Source organism: Canis lupus, chromosome 10 (assembly GCF_003254725.2).
Source record: "Canis lupus dingo isolate Sandy chromosome 10, ASM325472v2, whole genome shotgun sequence".
NCBI lineage: Eukaryota > Metazoa > Chordata > Mammalia > Carnivora > Canidae > Canis > Canis lupus.
In genome coordinates, this window is record NC_064252.1 from 23,233,856 (window position 1) to 23,249,151 (window position 15,296).

Below are 15,296 nucleotides of genomic sequence, written 5' to 3' on the forward strand. Positions count from 1 at the left end.
TTATGAAGTCAGTTTACATTCCACAGGTAGAGACCTTTCTTTATGGCCCTGGCAATGATCCTTCACATATCTGAAAGCATCGTAGTGGCTGAAACTTGACTCCTGATGGGTCCCAGTGGTGGTCTCTGGGATGGCTCTGTAGGAATTCCTTCAAATATTTAGTATTCAGATGATTATGTTCTGTCTGCTGACCGGAGACAGTCTTAAAAGAGGAATTCTCAAAGTATACTCAGAAGTATTCTGTACCATGCAACATTCTTGGCATATGTGTAGTTCCAAAGATAACTATTTGAAGGACAGTGGCACATGTGTTGGTAGTTTGATTAAAAGCATGTAAAACAAGTGTCTACTTTATGTATTATTATTATTATTTTTTTAAGATTTTATTTATTTATTCATGAGTATACACAAAGAGGAGAGAGAGAGAGGCAGAGACACAGGCAGAGGGAGAAGCAGGCTTCAAGCAGGGAGCCTGACGTGGGACTCGATCCAGGGTCTCCAGGATCACACCCCGGGCTGCAGGCGGCGCTAAACCGCTGAGCCACAGGGGCTGCCCCTACTTTATGTATTATTGACTTCTTTTTGTTCCCATGATTGCACATTCTTTTTTTTTTTTTTTTTTCACATTCGTTTGCTTAATAAAATAGCACCATGTAATCTCTTTTATTTTCTAGAATAAAATCTTTATTTTGTTTGTAGTTTTTTTAAAAAGATTTTATTCATTCATTCATGAGAGACACAGCAAGGCAGAGACACAGGCAGAGGGAGAAGCAGGCTCCCTGCAGGGAGTCTGATGTGGGACTTGATCCCAGGACCCTGGGGTCACGCCCTGAGCTGGAGGCAGACCTCCACTGCTGAGCCATCCACGTGTCCCAAAGGTTTTATTTTTAAGCCCTCACGCAATGTGGAGCTCAAACTCACAATTGCAAGATTAAGAGTCACATGCTCCACTGACTGAGCCAACCAGGTGCCCCGAAATCTTTATTTTTTAATTGAGATATATTTGACATATATTTGTGTGTATTTAATTTCGTTAAGAAAATTCAATATCAGAAAATCATTGGAGTGTTTCTTGGCTGCAGGCACTGAACTAGGTAGAGAGAAGGATACAGAAATGAAGAAAATGCCGTCTCCACCAGCAAAGACCTCAGCAAGAAGCCTTGAGAAAGCTGAGGGTAGAAACTTTGCTATGAGTTTAGCAACTGTATGTGTGGTGGCTTGTGTAACACACTCTGTGGCTGTATGAGATTTGTGTGGTGCTTTTCCTCCCTAGAAATGTGGGATGGTGGGGTGGGAGGATTGTGGATGGAGATGAGGAGCCCTGGGCCTGCCTTTCCCTCACTAACCTCGAGGCCTAGGACAGTCACATATCTTAGGGTCTCAGTTCTTATATTTGTAAGATGAGGGGCTGAGAGGTTCTTCACCTTTTGAGAATCTGATAAAAATTGTGGGCTTCTTTGCAGAAAGCACGCAGTTTCAGAGGCCCGGCCCAGATTGAAGACTCCAGGACTGCCTCATCTCTAAGCTCCCTCTCATCGCTGATATTCTGTAATCCTATTTTCTTGGTCATCTTTGAGCTAATAATAATGATGACTTGTATTTATAGAGGACACATTCTAAAGCATTTTCACCTCTGGGTTTTTGTTCTTAAAACGTCTGAGCAGCATGGGTGGCGATGGATATTCCTTCTTGTGATGATCAAAGGGGTACAGGCAGGGTGGCTACACCTCTGGTGGAATTACACAGCCAGAGGCTTGTCCTGGGACCAGAACTGGGGTACCTGATTGCCAGCTTGGGGTTTTTCCATTAGGTTTTGCTTCCTTGGTGGTTGTTATGAGTTATGTTTGCCAGTGTAAATATCCCAGAATGTGTCACTTGTAGAGAAAACTATTTGTTCATCTGCTGAAAGGGCTGTTTTTTTTTTTTTTTTTTTGTCTAAATTTGGATCACTAAACACCTTCCTGCCTGATTGTCAAAAGGATACTTATTTTGTTTTTGTTATTTTTTTCTTACCATGTTTTTCATAGGGACATATTTGTAGGAGTTAGGTGCTTTGAGCAGACTTGTTTAATGTTTATTGATTAAAGGGTACATTGAAGTGATTACTTCTCAGTTGCTTAGCACTTGAAGCAGTTGTAAAATAAATGTTAAGTGAAAACTCCAAATGTTGGACTTTTCTATCCAAATGTGTACTTACAGATGAGACATCCCTTGCGGCCTGTGAGGCTCCTCTCTGGGCCTATAGCTGGGTGGGTTTGAGAGTTGGACGTGGATTATGCCAATGACTATGACTATCCAAGAGTGGCTTCTTGTCACCTCTGGCCAGATTCTAAGTATTGTAGGGACTGATTTTTTTGTTAAAGAGAGCACAAGAGTCTCAGCTAGAGCTCATGTATGCAAAAGAACATGGAATTTTAAAGACTCACAGATGTTGGTGGTTTGTTACTGATGAATCATCATAGTAAAGGTGATTTGAATACTCATGGAAATATAGGATGGTGGTATACAGTAGGTATCACTCAATGTGGTGTGAATCTATGTATGGTCTTGTCTTACTGTTATGTTACGTCTGGTACTATTATTCATTGTCCAGACATGGACAAAGGTATTTGTTCATTTCACAATGCACTTCTGTAGGATACCTGCAAGAATGAGGCAGATATGCACGATCTCCCTGACATTGAACAGAAAGCTTGGTGCCATATGTCAGCTTCCTTAAATGCATTGCTCCCCAGCGGGAGGAATTGGTAGAGGCTAAAAGCAGCAGTGAATTCTGAGCATTAAGCAGTTGAAAGTCACCAAAAAAATAGAAGCCTGGTCAGGAAATGAGGCTGTTGGAGGACAAGGCCCACAACGAAGGGTAAGCATTAGGTTGCTGCCACCTTGCTGGGATGGTGTCCAGTTAAACACATGATCTGCCATAATGCCTTCTTCGTTAGCTCTGCTGGTATTTACAAGCCCTACTCTAACCAGGAAACTTGCATCCTTAGATTGGCTCTTCTCTTCCAGTAGCTTCCTGCCTGTGATTTAAATATCGGTAGAGTGGCAGAGCTGTCACTTGTGAACTCCATTAGGGTGCCAATGTTGAAGTGCCTGCTTTTTATTTTAATTTCACTCCTGAGGGGCAGCTCAGGTGGCTCAGTGGTTTAGAGCCACCTTTGGTCCAGGGCGTGATTCTGGGGACCCGAGATCAAATCCCATGTCGGGCTCCCTGCACGGAGCCTGCTTCTCCCTCTGCCTGTGTCTCTGCCTGCCTCTCTCTCTCTCTCCCTCTCTCTCTCTCTATTCATGCGGGAGACAGAGGCAGAGACACAGGCAGAGGGAGAAGTAGGCTCCTAGGGAGCCCGATGTGGGACTCAATCCCAGGACCCCGGGATGATGACCTGAGCCGAAGGCAGACACAACCACTCAGCCACTCATGTGTCTCAGGTAGCTCATTTTTATTTTATTATTTTATTATTTTTAAATTTTTAAAAAAGATTTTATTTATTCATGAGAGGCACAGGGAGAGAGGTAGAGACACAGGTAGAGGGAGAAGCAGGCTCCCTGCGGGGAGCCCGATGTGGGACCTCATCCCAGGTCTCCAGGATCACGACCCGGGCTGAAGGTGGTGCTAAACTGCTGAGCTACCCAAGCTGCCCTCAGGTAGCTCATTTAACAAGGATCACTGGAGGTGCCCCTGGAGGCTCCAAGATTGACGTCAAAGTTTCCAGGAAGCAGTGGCTGTATTGGAGCAGTGGCTCCAATGAGAGGGCTTCCAGAGGGATTGGCAGCAGTCTTGCCTCAGTTTCTTTGCCTGCATTTACATTTTTAGTTGATAATGCAGTGGCTCCTGGGTTCTGCTGCCTTTCCCTCATGGTTTTTGCTCACATATCCATGAAGTCAGTAGGTAACTTTCACCACTGGTTCCTGCAGAAGGTCATGTTGCAGTAAAGTATAGGAGGTAACATGGTTTCAGAGTCACACAGCCTCAGTTTGAGTTCAGCTCTACCAGGAGATAACTGGATGGCCTTCCTTTTTTTTTTTTTTTTAAGATTTTTTTTTTTTTTTTTAATTTTTTATTTATTTATGATAGTCACACAGAGAGAAAGAGAGGCAGAGACACAGGCAGAGGGAGAAGCAGGCTCCATGCACCAGGAGCCCGACGTGGGACTCGATCCCGGGTCTCCAGGATCGCGCCCCGGGCCAAAGGCAGGCGCCAAACCGCTGCGCCACCCAGGGATCCCCTTTTTTTAAGATTTTATTTGTTTATTCATAAGAGACAACAGAGAAGGAGGCAGAGACAAGAGACACAGACAGAAGGAGAAGCAGGTTCCTTGAAGGGAGTGTGATGTGGGACTTAATCCCAGGACCCCGGGATCATGCCCTGAGCCAAAGGCAGATGCTCAACCAGTGAGCCGCCCAGGTGCCCCCTAGGTGGCCTTCACTAGGCGCATGCTTTAATGTCTTCAGAACCAGGATACTGACAGCCCCTTCCTCATACGACTGAGGGAGGGCAGTATGGGGTATTGGACCTTGAGAGGTCAGCTCCTGTGCCAGGTCCATAGTGCTGGCTGAGTAACTTTGGTATTGCTCAAAGTACAATGTCTACTTAAGTGAATTTGCTAATTAAGTAAAATGCACTGTTAAAGTGCTTCATTTGATGTTATGTTATCCAGTTCTGTTGAAAATCCTCCTACCATGTGTTCTTCAGCCAAAGTATATTCAATCTATTTGGACCTTTCTTTTGTTTTTTTTTAATTTTTTTTTTAAATTTTTATTTATTTATGATAGTCACAGAGAGAGAGAGAGAGAGAGGCAGAGACATAGGCAGAGGGAGAAGCAGGCTCCATGCCCCGGGAGCCTGATGTGGGATTCGATCCGGGGTCTCCAGGATCGCGCCCTGGGCCAAAGGCAGGCGCCAAACCACTGCGCCACCCAGGGATCCCATATTTGGACCTTTCTTTGGTGACTCAGGGTCGTAGGGATGATGTCGGGGTTGTTGATGTGGGTGAGGCCTCTGGCCCTCCTTGGGATACCTCCCATCCTGGCACTTGCCAGGCCTGGTCCCTCCCCTGTCTTCTCACCACCCCTCTGCTTCTGCTTGCTTCTGCCCTTTCTGGTGGGTTGAGGGCCTGAGGGTGGTCCTATTGTCTTTGGGTTGTGAGGAGCGACCCAGCTTCACCAAAGCCTTGCTCCTTCTGAGTTGGTGATTCTGTGCCTGAGTTGAATGTTCTAGGTTATAGAAATCTTGAACCTGGGATGACAGGCTGATACTGTGACTGGAGGTGTGTGGTGAGGGTGATGATGGCTCATGCTGAAGTGATGAAAAATATCAAGACTTGAGAAAGCAAGTTGTAAGGTGTATATAGACTCCTCATCTGTGTAAAATATTTAAATATATACAGCAATAGTAGTTAAAGTTGCAGAAACTAATGGAAAGTTTCTTTGTTTCCCAGACTGTACCATTACTCTTTTACTTTTAGAATTACTATTTAAGTAATAACTTGATTTCATAATGAAAATAAGTATATAGATATATAAACAGCTTGGTTGTATAGGCATTTACAGTTTACCAGAACTTTCCCATAGCTTGCATTTTGTTTCCAGAGCATCCGTGTTGGTTGGCTTCCCTCCTCCTTATTCAAAGGAGAAAAAGATGGAGGCCTGGAGGGTTGGTGGTTTTGCCTCAGGTGAACTGACCATGACCCCACACAGGCCTCCACCCTAATTTGGGCTCCCAGGCTAGGTATGGGGCCTCTGATGGGGCCTGCAGGCGGTCTTTAATATATAGAATAAACTGTGCTTAGTGTTTGGAAGTTTCCTATTCAGTTGAATGAAATTTTATTATAGTGATGCCCAAACCATAGTTTGTGAACATTTTCATATTTTAAACTGTTTGTGTTCCATTGTACCCAATTATGTTGTCGCCAACTGAGCATGCCAAGTCTGTGTGAGTTGTGGTCTTCAGAGGAACCACAGAGCAGGCTATGCTCCCTGCACAGACCTCCAAGCCCGCTATTAGTGGGTTTTGTAGCTGACTGGTTGCTGGAGGATAGAGCTGACTTGCCTGGGTGCTATTTAGCTTGGACATGACAGTGTTTTAATTAAGCAATTGTGATGTCTGCACCAGCAGCATCAGCTAAGGAGTCTGGCCAGGTGTCAGTGAGGAGGCCTGTAACAGTGGGGGTTGGTCAGGGGTGGGGGGTCACTATCTGGGACAGGCGTCTAGGTTCTAGGATTTCTGAGAGATTGAACAAGAAGCTTTACATTCCTACTCATTCTTGCAATAAGATAGTGTTAACTCTGTTTTACACATAAGCAAGTCAGAGCTCTGAGAGATAAAGTGATCTTCACAGGGTCACCTTCAGAGCTGGCCCTCAGCCTGACTCTGAAGCCACATTCTTTTTTCTTTTTTCTTTTTTTTTAAAAGTAAGCTCCAGGCCCAACCTGGGGCTTGAACTCACAACCCTAAGATCAAGCGATGTGCACTTTATCAGTCGAGCCAGCCGAGTACCCCTGAAGCCACACTCTTGTCAGTTATCTTGCTGCCTTGAATAAGTGGATTCTGGGTCACTCGCCCTTGTATGAAAATACATTTTTTTGAACGTTAATCTTCCTCACCTCTCAGAAACAGAAGAGACAAGTTAAGTGGTCTTTTGTTTTAAGATAATACCTGCCACTAACTTGGTTAAGATAACCTGAAAGTCGTTAGCAAGTTACCCAGGAGGGAGAGGAGGGCAGAAAAAAGGAGCTGCTTCTCAACAGCCCAGCTGCTTGGTGTGTGATCAGCATGGTGGCCATCATCCACCTGTCCACGGTCTATGCGTCTTCTATCTACCTGTCCACCTGCTGCCCGTGTCCTGCTCCCGACTGGTGAGAGGGGGAAGCAGCATGCTCGGGAATTCCAGAGCTCCTGGCTTAGGTGCACCCTTTCCTTACCTTCCACTGGCTGTATTTTGAAAGGTGTCATATGCTGTTCAGAAGCAGCGAGTTGAAGGAGAATAAATTACATTTCTGTAGAGCATTCATTTTGCACTATGAAAAATTGTGAAAGATCTTCACATTTGACATTGTGATATCAAATGAAGATTAGTTGAGGTAAATTATAAATTAGAGCAGAGGATGGTTTTTATGCTTGTGATAATTGTCAAAAGGCTTTTTCCTCCCATTCTTTTATTAACTTTATTATTATCATTATTATTAGTTCTTTTAAATATTGAAGGTGCAATGTAGAAAACAGGATTTTCTGAATAAAGAGCTCTTCGTGTTTTACCTTGCACATGCGTAGAGATTTTTAATGTACCTTAGGTGGAGTAGCTGTCACCTATGAGCTGCCTGCTTTGTTCCAGGCTTCGGTGCATTGTCTCTGTCTACCTCTGAGGTTACTAGTTTGAACCCAAGGACACTGCAGGTAGTGAGACCATGTGCCAAGTCCAAGGGCATTCAGGTTGTCAATAGAAGAGCAGCTCTGAAGCCTGCATCAACTACACACCTCCTTTCACTAATCTTTTGCTGTTCGGATTTTGTATTCAGATCCACTGAAATATTTTATAAGGTATTTTCTGTTTTTTTTTTTTTTTTTTTTTTTTTTTTACTGTTGTCTTTAATAAGACTTTTAATGATTGCATAATCCTGTGGATGTAATGGGATTAAACCATTTTCCAAATGCTGGCTGTTTTAGGTAACTTCCAACTTTTTTTGCTATTGTAGATGAGTCTGTAGTTTGCAACTTCATTTTCCTTTTTTCATTTATGTGATTAGTTCCTGGGAATAAATTCTCAGAAATAGAAATCCTGGATTAAAGGGTATGAACATTTTAGAGTGTTTTGAATACCTCCTCTGTTGCTTGTGGGTTTATTTTTCTGATGTTTATAGGTGAAAGTATTGAAAGATTCTTTCTCTTTAAGATGCCTTGGCCTCTAGAACTTCCAAGTATCTGTGAGATAAGAAACTTTCATGAGGTTTTCTCAAATGAGTCACATTTCCTTTCTAGGTTTCTGGATATCATTTTACTTGACTTAGATGCTCTCCTTTCATAAGCAAGAAACAGGCTTTGAAAAAGCCTTACTACTGTATTTATAATCACCTGAGCTCATGTTCTACATTCCCAAGGTTATAAATGTGGTTGCATCCCTTCCTCAATCTAGCCATCCTGATACTCAGAACCACAGCATCTCTTTGAACTTTTTTCTTTTCCTCATTTACATATTGTATATCAGGAAGGACACTGTCGGGATGCCTGGGTGGCTCAGCCTTTGGATCAGGGCGTGATCCCGGGATCCAGGATGGAGTCCCACATCGAGATCCCCGCAGGGAGCCTGCTTCTCCCTCTGCCTGTGTCTCTGCCTCTCTCTCTCTCTCTCTCTCTGTCTCTCATGAATAAATAAATAAATCTTAAAAAAAGGAAGGACACTGCCAGGTTGTTGCCGCCAGAGTCATTGGTGTGGCAGGACAGCCTGGGGATCAAGGGATCCTGCAGATTTTGCCTTGTGTAACAGCTTCTAGAAGCCCTGTTAGAGACCAACATCTCAGAGAACGTACTAAGAGGTTTATAGCATTGGTGCTTATTATTCTTCTTGTTTTTGTGTTTGTTTTTCTGTTGGGAAGCTTTGCTTTGTCCTTCACTCTTCTTCATGGTGTCCCTTCAGCATGGGCTGGCTCCCACTTTCTCATCAGCCACTGTCCCTTTGGTATCTACCCTCAGATTGAGCAGAGTCCTGTTTTCCTGATGGCTCCTTTTCCAGGGTCCGTAAAAGAAAACATGCTTATGAGGGATGAGGAGGGGCTCAGGTGGGGAGCAGTGCTGGGCCTCCAGGCCTCCTCCTCTGCCTTGGACTCCCGCTGTGCCCCCAGCACATCCTCCCATCAGCTGGGCTTCAGTTAGGCCCGGCCTGCTTCCTTTTAGCCCTCTGGTCTGTGGGGCTGTGGGGGGGGGGGGGGGGGGGGGGGACGGACGACAAAGACTTTTTTCTTGGTTCCTCTTATCCTAGTTAAGAAAGGCTGACATCCACAACAAAACAGAAGACATTACTACATGCTAAGGTAGAAATAAGAGGAAATGATCACAAACAACACAGAAGCGTGATGGGAGTGTTGCCTCTTAGACAACACTCGAGTGGTTTTTGCTGTTGGCACTGCATGGAAGCCTGACTGCGTTTGCTCTGCTAGATGCGATTCCTGCTGCCCCTCCCCACCCACGTTTCTTCTGTCAATAAACCCAAATTTTAGAGTCATGCTTTGCTCTGTGCTTGGCAGCCTGTGTTTGAATCACAGGTATGGAAATCGTACTTTGCCCTGGTTTCCACAGATGCCTAAATATGCCTAAGTTGGCTGTTGCCTTGGCAACTGGCTGAGCCTTTTGTGGAGTTTGGTGAAGGCTCTGGCATCCTTGCAGCTTCTCAGCCAAGCTGGATGGTAACCACCAAGCCCTAGAGGCACATGCTCTTAGCTTCCTTTTCTCTTTTCCCACACTTCCTGTCTTATTTCCTGAGAAATGTCTGCTTGGCTGCCCTGACTGGGTGCGTGGCATGTGGGGGACTGATTAACTTCAGGACAGGCCCTTTGATAACTGACCATGAGGCGATTCCTTAGCAGTCTTTCAAGCATCATTCTGGGTTCAACAGGGTGCAGGTTGCTGCCCCATCTGAACTCGTTTTTTTGCTTAATTATTATCATAATGATGTTTAAAAATGTAATATTTATGGAGGCTTATTTTGTGGCAGGTGCCCCACTTTTCATCGCACGATTTCACTTATCCTTACAACAACTTGGTTTGACAGGTGGAAAGTGGGCTTAGGTTAAGTGGCCAGCCTCCTAGCTAGGCCTTGGGGTCTGTGTGTTCCATCAGTGAGCAGCTTGGGGTTGTGGAATTCAGCAAGCTAGGCCTGAGGGCTCATCAGTAATGCCAACAGAAAGTTAAGTGTGCCCATTTTGTCCTGGACACCTCCCTTCTCTGATTGGTTCCCTTAGCAGTCAGAAATGTAATCTTTGTCTGACTGTCACATCAAATTGCCTTGCTCAAGGATGGAAATGTGATTGGAGCCTAGTTTCAGGCCCTCACATGGTAGACATTGTAGACACTTGGAGTTACCAAATATATATGTATTTACTGTTAGCAGAATTGCATAACCTCATCCTGGGTCCCAAACAATTGCCTCGTAAATGGCATTCTAAATGCACATTATTTAAAAAAAATGAAATGCACACTATTTAGTACTAGGCTTAAAGGAGGAGGAGATTTAGGGCACTCCGGTGGCTCAGATAGTTAAGTGTCTGCCTTCAGCTCAGGTCATGATCTCCGGGTCCTGGGATGGAGCCCCGCATTGGGGCTTCCAGCTCAGCGAGGAATCTCCCTCTCCCTCTGCCTCCTCTGCCTCTCTCCCTGCTCATGCGTGTGCTCTCTCTCTCTCTTACTCTCTGTAGCAAATGAGTAAATAAAATCTTTAAAAACAAGAAAAGAGACTTATAGGCACACTGTTTTTCCCACATCAGACAGTTGTTTTCTTGTTTTAATTTTTAAGGCCCTGCCCAGTGGACAGAGTAAGTTGCTTTTAAAGTTTGTATCCTCTGTAGAGGGTGGAATGAAATAGCATCTGTGATCTGGACTCAGCCCCTGACATAACAGTCATTATTCTGACTGGAAGTTTGCAAGCTGCCATCCTCCTGGCATCAACAGCTGCTAGTTCTTTAAATATTTACATTTAATAACTTTATAGCTCTGCTTCCTTCTCAGGCTTGCCACAACTTCATGCCAAACACAGAACTGTACCTTTAGGGTTATTCTGAAACATGGCTACATGCCAGGGTTAGGTTTCTCTGCAGCCAGCTCATATCATGGAGGAGCGGTTGGACGGGGTTCTGCTTGTGCTAACTCAACATTGCAGTGTCCAGTTATTATTCCTGGTTAGTTGGAGCAGGAGCAGCCCTGAGGCTGAGAGAGGGAAGTTATCCCCTTGTCTATGCACCTAAGGGATGACTGTTGGAAGTCAGGTCCTGAGGGAGTTGGGGAGGCATTCTAAATAGTTTCTGGTCTAGGGCAGCCCTGATGGCTCAGCGGTTTAAGCACCACCTTCAGTCCAGGGCTTGATCCTGGAGACCCGGGATCAAGTCCCACATCAGGCTCCTGGCATGGAGCCTGCTTCTCCCTCTGCCTGTGTCTTTGCCTCTCCTCTCTCTGTCTCTCATGAATAAAATAAATAAATAAATAAATGAATGAATGAATAAATAGTTTCTGGTCTAAAGGGGTGAGGCAGGGTTGGAAGACTCCAGATGTCCAATAACATGGAGGTTAGGGAAGTGGTAGGGGTGCAGGGAGGTGGGGGTGGCTGATGAGAGAATATGTAGGATTTTTGAGTCGGGGAGGCAGCTGTGTGGCTTCTCTCAATGGTTGGGGGCAGATGTTCAGGGGCTGCAGTGGACCCACAGACCTTCCACATGTGTATCAGTGTTGTCCTATACTGGGTCCATGGGACTTCTCCCTGGGGCTTTCTTCCAATGTGACTCTCCCCACAGGGTGAGGAATCTGAAAGGCCAAGCTGGTAGGCCAAGGGTTGTGCCTACCTGGAACCTGTCCGTGCTTCTCCTTCCAGATCATGCATGGACATAGAGATCCTGGAGTTCCCCTGAGACCCACTTATAAGAACCGTGTGGGCCTCTTCCCTGGCTGGGTCCTACTGAGGGCGGACTGTGCCTCTGAGTATATACGCTTAAAGCTGAGAGGTGGCCAAATGGTTGTTGTGTACAGGTAGTGTATGCGTGGAAGGAGCTGGGGTGTGTTGGCTGGAGTGTTCCATGATTGCATGTGGGGGTCTTGTGGTACAGGGCACTGCTCTGGATTCATTGTATATTTGGTTTCTTGAAATACAGAATCCATGCTTATTTATTTATTTATTTATTTATTTAATTTTTTTTTTAAATTTTTATTTATTTATGATAGTCACAGAGAGAGAGAGAGAGAGGCAGAGACACAGGCAGAGGGAGAAGCAGGCTCCATGCACCGGGAGCCTGACGTGGGATTCGATCCCGGGTCTCCAGGATCGCGCCCTGGGCCAAAGGCAGGCGCCAAACCGCTGCGCCACCCAGGGATCCCTCCATGCTTATTTATTGAGTGTGCTTGGCCCTGCCATCTCTGTTGCTCTTGTCACCCTGCAGAGCTGGGAGAGATCCCTCCGTGTTTGACAGCTGGGGTTGGGAGAGGTGGGTTCCAGAGGTTCAGCTGTTCTTGCCACTAAACCAGTCACAGATGGTAAGGATCACTTGTAGTGTTCCATTTTATCTAAGATCTTTTAGGGTTTGACAAGTTGAGATCTTTTGGATTTTGTTAGCATTCTGGCACAGCATCAGAAGATTCCAGCCTATATTGTGGTCTTTTTTAGAGGTCTTATTTTATTTCCACTTTAGTTCAATGGACTTTAGCCTGGAAGATTCCCAGTGAGCAGTTTTAATGTTGACATAAAAAACTTTTCCTTGCAGCAAAACACAGATACTCTGGCTTTGGGGTAAATAGTTCTTCTAGAAACAAGGCATTTCACTTCTTCAGCAGCCAGGCAGTGCTCTAGGAAACTTTTAGGGCACATACTACTACTTTTTTTTTTTTTTTTTAAGATTTTATTTATTTATTCATAAGAGATACAGAGAGGGAGGCAGAGACATAGGGAGAGGGAGAAGCAGGCTCCCTGTGGGGAGCCTGATGTGGGACTTGATTCTAGGACTCCGGGATCACACCGTGAGCCAAAGGCGGATGCTCAACCACTGAGCCACTCAGGTGGGGCACCCACTTCTTGTGTCTTCTTGTCCTCTGGGAGGGGAGGACACAGTGTCTTGTGTCACTGCTCCAGTGACAGTGTCCCACTGTACACATGACTTTTGCCAGTGCTGCTGGAGCTGGGGTAATTCCCCTCCAGGGGCAACTGCTAGGTTGAAGATGAAAATAAACCTGGGAACTACCTGAGGGATTGTTCAGCCTTCCGTGTCCCTAGCTCAGTGGGTCACAAAAGCTGGTTTGAAGTGGTGTTGTCACCAACATGAGAAAAAGAAGGACTGTGTTTTTATTTTAATTAATTAATTAATTACTTTATTTATTATTCATTTATGATAGTCACACACACAGAGAGAGAGAGAGAGAGAGAGGCAGAGACACAGGCCGAGGGAGAAGCAGGCTCCATTCACTGGGAGCCCGACGTGGGATTCGATCCCGGGTCTCCAGGATCGCGCCCTGGGCCAAAGGCAGGCACTAAACCACTGCACCACCCAGGGATCCTGGACTGTGTTGTTTTTATATGTTAAGATTAGCAATTACCTTTCCTTGGGAAGGGCTCTCTTTTAGCAGAAAATTATGGCCATTCTATCTTTTAGTTTTATTTATTTTTTTAAAAGATTTATTTATTTATTTATGATATACATAGAAAGAGAGGCAGAGACACAGGAGGAGGGAGAAGCAGGCTCCATGCCCGGAGCCCGACGTGGGACTTGATCCCGGGACTGCAGGATCGTGCCCTGGGCCAAAGGCAGGCGCCAAACCGCTGAACCACCCAGGGATCACTTATTTATTTATTTAAGAGAGAGAGAGAGAGTACAAGGGGGCAGAGCAGCAGGCAGAGGCAGAGGGAGAAACAGGCTCCCTGAGAAAACAGGCTCGCTGAGCAGGGGAGCCCAACGCAGAGCTCTATCCCAGGACCCTGGGATCATGACTTGAGCTGAAGGCAGATGCTTAACTGGCTGAGCCACCCAGGTGCCCCAAACTGGTAGTTTTAAAAGAGTATTTTTATTTGACAAAATAAAAAGTAAGCAGCTTTATGTTATTCTCCTCCCAAATTTTATTCTCTTTAATTTTAAATAGGCTCCATGCCCAACATGGGGCTTGAACTTACGATTCTGAGATCAAGAGTCTCATTCTCTACCCACTGACCCAGCCAGATGTCCCTATTCCTCCTAAATTCTAAATAGTTTTATTGAGTACAATTAACAAGCAGAAAGTTGGATATGATTAAAATTTATAGTTTGATAGATTTTGACATATGAATATACCTGTTAATACACTATCATCAAGATATTGAACCTATCCATCACCCTCAAAAGTGTTTCTGAGCTTCTTTAGTCCTTTGCATCTGCCCCTCTCCACTCCTAGGCACCTGTTGGTCTGCTTTCCATTTGTATTTTCTAGAGTTTTACAGAAATGGAATCCTATACTATGTACTTGTGTTTTAGTCTGGTTTCTTTCAGCAAAATTATTTTGGGATTCACCTATGTTGTAGCATTTATTAGTATTTCATTCTTTTTCATCTAGTGTGTGGTTTTGCCACAGTTTGCTCATTCATCTGTTGATGGACATTAGGGCTATATGGGGTTTTGGCCTATTACAAGTAGAGCTGCAGTGAGCATTTATGTATAAGTTTTTGTCCATAAGCTGTCATTTCTCTTGGGTAAATACTAGAGTGGAATGGGTGAATGGTAATGTTTAACTTCTTAAAACACTGCCAAGCTGTTTTGTGTTTCTAAAGTGCCACACCATGTCACACACAGCTGTGTGTGAGAGTTCCAGTTCCTGCATGTCCTCACCAATCCTTGCTATAGTCTGTCTTTAATTGTTGCCATTCTTGTAGGTCTGTAGTGGTGTCTCATTGTGGTTTTAATTTGCATTTCCCTAATGACTAATAATATTGGCCACCTTTTCATATTTACCTAGTGCTCACTTTGGCAGCACATATACAGATCATTTTCCCATTTAAAAAAGTTGGTTTGCTTATTTTATTACTTATTTTTGAGATTTTTTTTGTTCTGGATACAAGTCCTTTATCAAATACCTGATTTGTGAATATTTTCTCCTGGTGTGTAGCTTGTTTTTTCAGCCTCTTTTTTTTATTTAATTTTTTAAAAAAGATTTTACTTACCTATTCATGAGAAACAGAGAGGCAGAGACATAGGCAGAGGGAGAAGCAGGCTCCCTGTGGGCATCTCGATGTGGGACTTGATTCCAGGACCCCAGGATCTTGACTGGAGCTGTAGGCAGATGCTCAATGGCTGAGCCACCCAGGTGCCCCTCTTTTCATTTGGTTAACAAGTGTTTTTTGAAGAGCAGAAATTGAAACAATTTGATGAAGTCTCTTCTATGGTTTTTTTTTTTTTTTTTTTTTTTGGTTCATGTCATAGTTAAAAATCTTTGCCTAATCCAGGGTCAGACACACAGAGAGAGACAGAGACACAGGCAGAAGGAGAACCAGGCTCCCTGTGGGGAGCCCAATGCAGACTCGATCCCAGGACCCTGGAATCACGCCCTGAGCCAAAGGCAGATGCTCTACTGCTGAGCCACCTAGGTA

At 44.7% G+C, this 15,296-nt stretch overlaps 1 protein-coding gene across 3 annotated transcripts in view; it reads left to right on the forward strand.

Annotated features, from left to right (window-relative positions):
* Positions 1-15,296, forward strand: part of PACSIN2 (protein kinase C and casein kinase substrate in neurons 2) — a 136,641-nt gene that overhangs the window by 2,482 nt on the left and 118,863 nt on the right. The window contains exons 2-3 of one of the 3 annotated variants that reach the window (XM_049115764.1): positions 1,083-1,175; positions 1,464-1,548. The exons of the other annotated variants lie outside the window; for them this stretch is intronic. The gene's annotated coding sequence lies outside the window, so the exon portion shown is untranslated. The remainder of the gene's footprint in view (positions 1-1,082; positions 1,176-1,463; positions 1,549-15,296) is intronic. 3 annotated transcript variants of the gene reach the window in all.